We start from the raw sequence: 8177 nt of genomic DNA, 5'->3' as shown, positions 1-8177 counted from the left end.
CAGCTGACATATTGATTTGTTGTTTTTAAATTAGCTGAATGTCTTTCAATGATGAAGTCTTAAACGATATTAAAAATTACGACTGCAAAATGCAATGTTTCTGGATACGTAATTATAAAGTCACTTATGATACTTGTATACATGACAATAACCAATATTTTATTGTGAAGAGTACCGCAAGAATGCAATAATAATATAATATAGGCTTTGGTTGAGTCAAATATACACCCATTAACCGAGTGAAATTTTTTATCAGTTTGGTTACGTTGATAAATCGTTTAACGGCAAATCGTTCGTTGTTTATGTTGTCTTGAAAAAAACGTATATCTTCAAAGCGTATTTAAAATGAACAAAATACGTATTAGACTATAATATACTTTGAAATAAATTATTTTTATAATATTAAATTTACAGCACTTCAAACATCTGTTTTCAGATTTGGCTCTAAATACACGATTTTTTTCAAAACATTTGACAAATTAGAGAGATCCCATTAATTAACCCATCCGCAAGCTGATTTGTATGAATAAATTCTTCATCTCAATACTACAACTAGATAACTTTATTTTCACTGTTTTTTTATATAGCTATTGAATATGATTCTACATTTCCTTCTCTACAAAATTATAAAACTAGGTAAGTCAGAAGTCAATGGGAACTATATTAATTTTGAATTTGAAAATATTTGATAAAATGCATTAAATAAATAAAATAATCTATCTACAAAAAAAATTCATAATTGAACATTATTTAATTATTCCCAATTTTTCTTCTTGGTCGTACACTCAAGGCTGAGGATCGTGATCACATTTAAATTTCGCCATCCTTTGAGCGACCAAGACTTTCCATCTCTCCCCTTTCTCTCAGGACAGAATTGATGGTGCCCCCAGTCAGCTCTTTCACTTGGTCGCTCCATCGCGCAGACGCTCTTCCTCTGCTTCGCCTTCCCTGGAGGCTACCCAAAACTATATTCCTAATTAGACAAGCACAATTTTCCATTTTTATTTTAAATAATAATTATAGTCTAGATTTATGTTAATCAAGTAACGTTTAAATTTTCATTTTTTCAACAATGACTAAATCAGAGTTATCTAATTGTAGTAGTGAGGTAACGAATTAATTGCATCATTGTTAACGAATTACCACACATCCCAATATATTATATTTCACCAATGATCTTTATATTATTATCATGGGGGTCTTAATTTAACGGATAGATCATAATATTCAGTTATCATATTATAATTTAATATTATTATTCATTTAATTTGACTCAAAGAAGTGTAAATAATATTATGCATACGAAAATTGAGCATAAGGCATAGAATAATTAATAATAATAGTTTTTAAGATGTGTTTTACAGATTATTAGTAATTCAATTAACAATATCAGCAGGTTAATTTTTTTCAAATAAGTGCATACTCTTAGCAATATATTTATGTTACATTACTAAGAATATACGGAAAACATATTACCAATAGCACTTGTTAGTGATTCGCTTTTTATCAGTTTTAGTATAATATAATTATTTAGATTCAAGCAAGTATTATTTTATAAATTATTATATTTTAATAGTTAAAACAATATTTATTATTATTATGAATGATGTATGATTTATCTACGGTTTTACTTTATGTTTATTGATGAATTGGTTTGCTATAAATAGCTCGGCCTAAATGCCTTTTAAACGTTATAAGGGGAACATAACGTATTTTAATTATTGTTTAAATTACACATTAAAACATTTTTTTTATATAATATTTTTAACTTACCATTAAAATATAAATAAAACAGAATATATTCGAATCAATATTCAAAAACAAAACTTAGTGTTTATTTCAGGATCGATTCTTATTGGAAATATATTTTTTAATATTAATGTTTACAAAATAATATTAATATTGTAAGTATGTAATAAGTTAATTATTATTTAAAGTCAGCTTATGTATTATTTTGTTATTGAATAATCACAAAGAAAATCAACATTCTTCTATTCAAAGACGATTAATGTAAGAATAATATAGAGTAATAATTAATAATATGTATAGTGCGGGTGGGGGGAGGGGGGATAATTCTCCCCATGATTACTTTATGAATTTTTTTTTATGAAAATGCGAATAATAATAATTATAGTAATAGATACATTTGAGTAAATATAATTGAGAGAATTACATAATTGTAGCATACAAATTAGTATATTATAAAAGCAGTCAAGAGTACATACATCAAATATTTGCTTAACGATAGATATTGCCGTGAATAAATTATTTATATATTATGTAGGTATGTGGTAATCGAAATTAATTTTTGACGTATTAAATTTAAATTCTTTTTTTAATATCGACTGTTAACTGTCATACAGCATAATACATGGTTGTTCCTTTTACCTCATATTTCGATATTTCAAGCTCATTTCTAAGTGCTCAGCCGTAGTGGTTTGGCGGGCGCGGCACGGCGGCGTCTTGCGAAACTCAAACGTATAACCGTGTGTGAAATGTTCGTAGACAGTGTCTTTTTGGGGCATAATACACATGGTTATACGTGAGTTTCGCAAGACGCCGCCGCGCCACGCCCGCCAAACCACTACGGCCGAGCACTAAGGCAATTCTCATGAGATACTGTATTAACATTGTATTACGAGTTATCATCACTCTAGCGAGTGAACTGATAGTTAAGTTTTATGAATCAATGGACGTTCACAACGGTTTTTGCATTCATACACCTCACAAGTAGACTTTAATGTACGTTTTCATGTAGTATTCACCATTGCGAAGAAGCGACATACGCGTTGGACGACAAATGTTTGCCGTATATTGACACAGCGGCGGTGTTTCAAACAGCGACCTTACTTGGGGCCAGAAGAGTGTAATATAGAACCTATGTCGCCGATTTTGACATTGTAAGATAGACGTCAGTCGATACTTTTGTTCTGCGTCATGTCATAATACATAATCTAATGAAAAGAGTATTTGCGATGAGTCTGACACATTGTGAAAGGAATGATACGTCATGGTGATAGCTTAAATACCAAAAAAATATATCAAATACCCATGAAAACCACTAGCAGTAACTTGCATTTTTATAAAACAATACCTTTTTATTAAGCTGGCGGGTATTTCTTGTTGAAATCCTGTCTAAATTCATAAAAAATCTTATGAAAATGTCTTGGAAACATCATGTATACAATACAACGTTTTTTAATATTGTTGTTAAATTTACTTTTATAAATGTTTGAGACTTCCACGGTTGTGTTTAATTGAAATATATTATTGGGTTCCCACCACGTGTACTTCTTCCTTCTTTTTTCGATGTTTCGAGCTCAGATAAAGAGATATGTTTCTTGATAATGGCCTCTACAACGAGCCCGAAACGTTGAGGAAAGAAGGAAAAAGTACACACAGTGGAAACTCAAGAATTTATTACGATACTTTTATAAAGTTAGGAGATATTGGCAGCCCACAGTCGACATGTTATTTGATTTAATAGTCAACATTATTAAAATTAATATCCGATTGCATCAAACATAAGTAGATTTAAAATCGATTCAAATTGCTTTCCCGCTAAATACATATATTGTCATTAATATTTTGAAAACAAACCCCTACGAAATATTGTAAAAAGCAAGCTGAATATATCGGCAGTATAGTGTTGGAAAAATTAACATATATTTGATATAAATACGTAAAGTGTGCATAATATAATATATTTTGTAAGACAATCAACTGTGCAACAATGAATTTAAATTAACAATATATATAAATAGTATAATAATAGTGTTTTTATGTTATTAAATACATCAATTAACAATTCATAAGTTTTTCATTATTGCCATTAGTAAAAACAACAGGATGGAAATAGTATAGGTAACTATGTTAGTATCAGAAAAATATACTTTATAATACTACATATTATTCTGAGCACTACGAAGTTATATTGTAATTATTTATGTAAAGTATTATTCTTTCTATATTTTTTTTATTCAAATAATGATATTCATTTGTTTTTTTTGACACACGGGTTAATGTAATTATTCTTGCTCAATATTTATATATTGATATATTACTGTGATTTATAAACAAACTTCTTTGATTGAAATTTTAATGAGTGGAGTTTATCTACACATTTTGTACCATTTCTTCTCGTGTATGAAGAAGAGAGTATTTTCTGACAATAATAAAAAGAAACAGATGCATTCTCTGAGTACAGTATAAATCTGAAGGCTTTGATGAGTTTTGTTAAAGACGATAGAAGTGGAATAGAGAGTAGAAAAGACTAACCAATGCGTAAACGGAACCAAGAGAGAAATTACTGGGACACGAACAGTCTTTCGATGTCTGCAAGGTATTAAATATACTAAAATTTGGTACTCTAAGATACGAGCAAACTAATCCTGTAGAAATTGGGCATATTAAGCGGGGACATGCTCGTCGTAGGTCAAAATTGAGTTTTTATTGTATTTTCAAACCATGATCCTGGACACTCCTCAAACGTTGTAGATAATCTATTTATATAATTTTGAAGCCTTATTATCTTTTATATTTATTTTAAACATTTGATGACTGCATAAAGTATTTTTGTTACATAAAATAGTATTCTTTTAAACCTCTCGCTCTAATGTTTTAGAATATAGTCATATTTCGGTACATGAATGTGCAATATGTGTAAGATTTTTTACATTTATTAATTTTTAAACGCATTTATAAAACCATTAGTATAATTTATGACGAGATAATTTTAGTAAAATATTCACGATAAAAAATTATATTGATAATCTCTGTGATCCCAAATTTGACAAGAATTAGGCATTTTATTATTCAAAAAATCGGCAAGATTAACACATTTGAAGATAATTCTAAAGATACTCATTATAAGCTATGTTTTTGACCATTCAAATGTGATAAACATCCTACGAATAATGATTGCTTTATAATAATTATTGACCTAAGAATAAGGTAGTGTTTTTTTGAAATACGCCATTTCTTTTGGCATTCCCCAGTGGTTAAGCTACAACATACGGCCGTAGCCATAAATTGACAAACTATAATTAAAGTAGGGAGTAAAATGATGTTAACGCGCGTGTTTGAACAATATAAAGGATAATAAGGCTTCAAAATTATATAAATAGATTATCTACAACGTTTAAGGAGTGTCCAGGATCATGGTTTGAAAATACAATAAAAACTCAATTTTGACCTACGACGAGCATGTGGGCCGTTAACCAGTGAAATCTTCTCATGATGTGAGTATGGTGAGTTGCAGGATGACAATCGTATCCTGGTCTATTTTTGTATCGGTATTGCAGTGTTTTGGAGAGAAGTGACATGATTATCGATACTTTATAAAAGCATTGATTGAAATCTTCAATAATAAAAGAATGCAGTTTTCAAAATACAATTGTATCGAATATTGTGGCCCAATCCCCACGTGACTTGATATTACTGGTCCAGAATGGGAAGATCTATGCACTGCAATGTAGCTTCTAAGCTTCGATATGACAACACCAAAACATGAAGAAGAAATCGTGTAGCTAATGAAATTAATATATCTATTACAATCGTATTGTATGTTCAATACATAACATTTTTATCATGGAGTGCAATTATTTAAAAAAAAAAACTGATAACAGTTACTTTATATAAATAAAACTCATTAAATCCTCTATTTTACTTTCCACAGTAATATATAATAATATATCAAACAGTTTTTTTTTTGTATTTATATTTTAAATAAATACCAACTATCTTTTAAGTTATAATTAAAATTTGCACAACATACAGATATGAAAAAAATATAGGTATGTACTGTCTTTAAATAAGTTAATAACAATAATGATAGATTATAAAAATCAATACTACATATTGAATTAATGACAGGTGTTACTCATAGACAGGTAGTTTTTAATGTTTATTGCAATCAATAAAAGGCTAGTTTTTCGACGTTTATCATAGCAAAAATACGAGAAATTAATAACTTCTCTTTGACGTTAAAAACAGACATTCATTGTATATGCGTTATATTTATTATAAACAAAACAATAATAACTGCTATTTAAAAAAGGACTACTTTTATACCGGTTAAACGCATATATATATATATATATATATATATATATATATATATACTTATTTTGCGAATATATATATGTAAGTAACATATATGTGAGTTAACAAGATTTTTTTTTACGTTTCAAAATATTATAATAATTATAGGTATATAAAGATAATACATAATCTGTATGTACAAACATGGATAAGTATTAGAATAGATTGATAGCACGCTATTTACAATTAGACATTTTCAAAATTAATAAAATTTTATAGTACTAAAATGAATAAAAATAATGTTATTTAAATACATAAAAAAAACTAAGTACATATTTGAACAATATTATTACAAGATTGGCTGGGGATAATTTTCATATAATTAACACCAACACTATATAAATAAAAACAGATTATAATAGGTAATAATAAAAAACAGTGTATTTGCGTATATTTTGTATTACTTATAAAGCATTTTTTTAATATTACATTGACCATTCTCACATTATATTAAAATGGTATATGTCAGTCAGTACGTTGACTTAAATCATTTAGCTTCAGAAAAGTCTATATTATAAATTATGTAGCAGCCCTGATTCCACCGTTCCGTGAATAGCCGCGTTGCAACGCACAGGTCTACATTAACACCTTTGATATCCGTTTATTTTATCTGATTATATTATATACCCTTCATTACTGTGAGTGTCATGGTGTTGTGGATGAAGAAGTCGAGAGTTTGTGGTTGCTCGATGGATGGAGGAACGAGTTTTGTTTGCAGCGTAAATAGTCGGTACAAGAGTATGTGACAGTTTGTAGTTATGTTACAATACTGTTCCGAGGTTCGAATCTCGGTAAATCTCAGAGACTGAGATACTAGCAGACCGGGAACTTATATTCGAGTGACATGTCCAATGAATTATGATCCGCTATTTATTGACGTACTCACAATCAAAATAATATCTTGAAAAGAATATTTAGGAAATGATTATTATAATTGAGTCAGCTACTCTATATGGAGTTTGCGTCATTGGATATGGCTGACTATGTAGAAAAATGGATATTGAGGAAACTATAATTGCAGTAAGCTATTTACTGAGTTTTCCATAATTGGACACTACGAGAAATTAATATTAAGGAATTTATAATTGCGTCTAGTTATTTAATATCGCCGATCAATATGCTGACACGGATTGAGTTGTTTATTATAATATTAATTAGTGTTTTAACAGTTAAGATGTTAATTTGTACTTGTGCCTTGCAACACAGGTCACCTTATGACTGTGGTGTTGACAGTTCCAATGCCTGTCACGGACTGGTTAAAACAGGACCGCTACAGTTATATATTTTATTATTGATGATTCATTTCGGTACTTGTTCGTTATATGGGTGCCACTCTCGTAATATACTTCATATTATGCCGGGTACATAAAGTACACACACGATAAGGGATGATTGTCAATATTATCATAACACAATATGGTTGCGTTAATGGCGATGAACTGACAACAAGCATATCCAACTTTAAATAGACTGATATCTACTATCTAGTATTAAAAGTCGCAGTGATCTACCGCCCCCATTGTCATTCTTCAACTTAAATATTTGTCCAAGGACGCGAATTAAATACTCAAAGTCTGCCTCAGTTTAAAGCGCAGTGATATTTGTCTTCTTTTTCTCTCACCCCTGCTGCAAGCTATATATTATGTAACGCAAATCATGTGATACAATGGGCTTCTAATTAAATGTATAACTTTTCAAGAGTTCAAGGAAATCGTATTATATTACAATAATTGCATGTACCACGATTTTACATTTTCAAGACATGCCTATGGTGTGATAGATCAAAATCCATTTCGTGATTGACGCGTTAAGCATGCTTGAAATATTTATCCTTGATTTTAGATCAACCAGTGCAAAAAATAATGTCACACGTACAAGTGTTTGCGTACATAATATTTCGTACATTGTACACCTTTCTCACTAATTCTCACGTTGTCAACAGTGCGCATAGATACTCCGTGATTTCTTTTGTCACTAGTAACCTACTAGTAGTCAATGGAAAATACCACAAGAGTTGAGCCTAGATGCATAGTTATCCACTTGACATACTATCAGTGACGTCCCTAAACAAAATG

This window comes from Rhyacophila brunnea, unplaced genomic scaffold, assembly GCF_057557595.1.
Source record: "Rhyacophila brunnea isolate RB1 unplaced genomic scaffold, BYU_Rbru_1.0 scaffold_21, whole genome shotgun sequence".
Lineage (NCBI taxonomy): Eukaryota > Metazoa > Arthropoda > Insecta > Trichoptera > Rhyacophilidae > Rhyacophila > Rhyacophila brunnea.
This window is presented reverse-complemented; position numbering follows the sequence as displayed.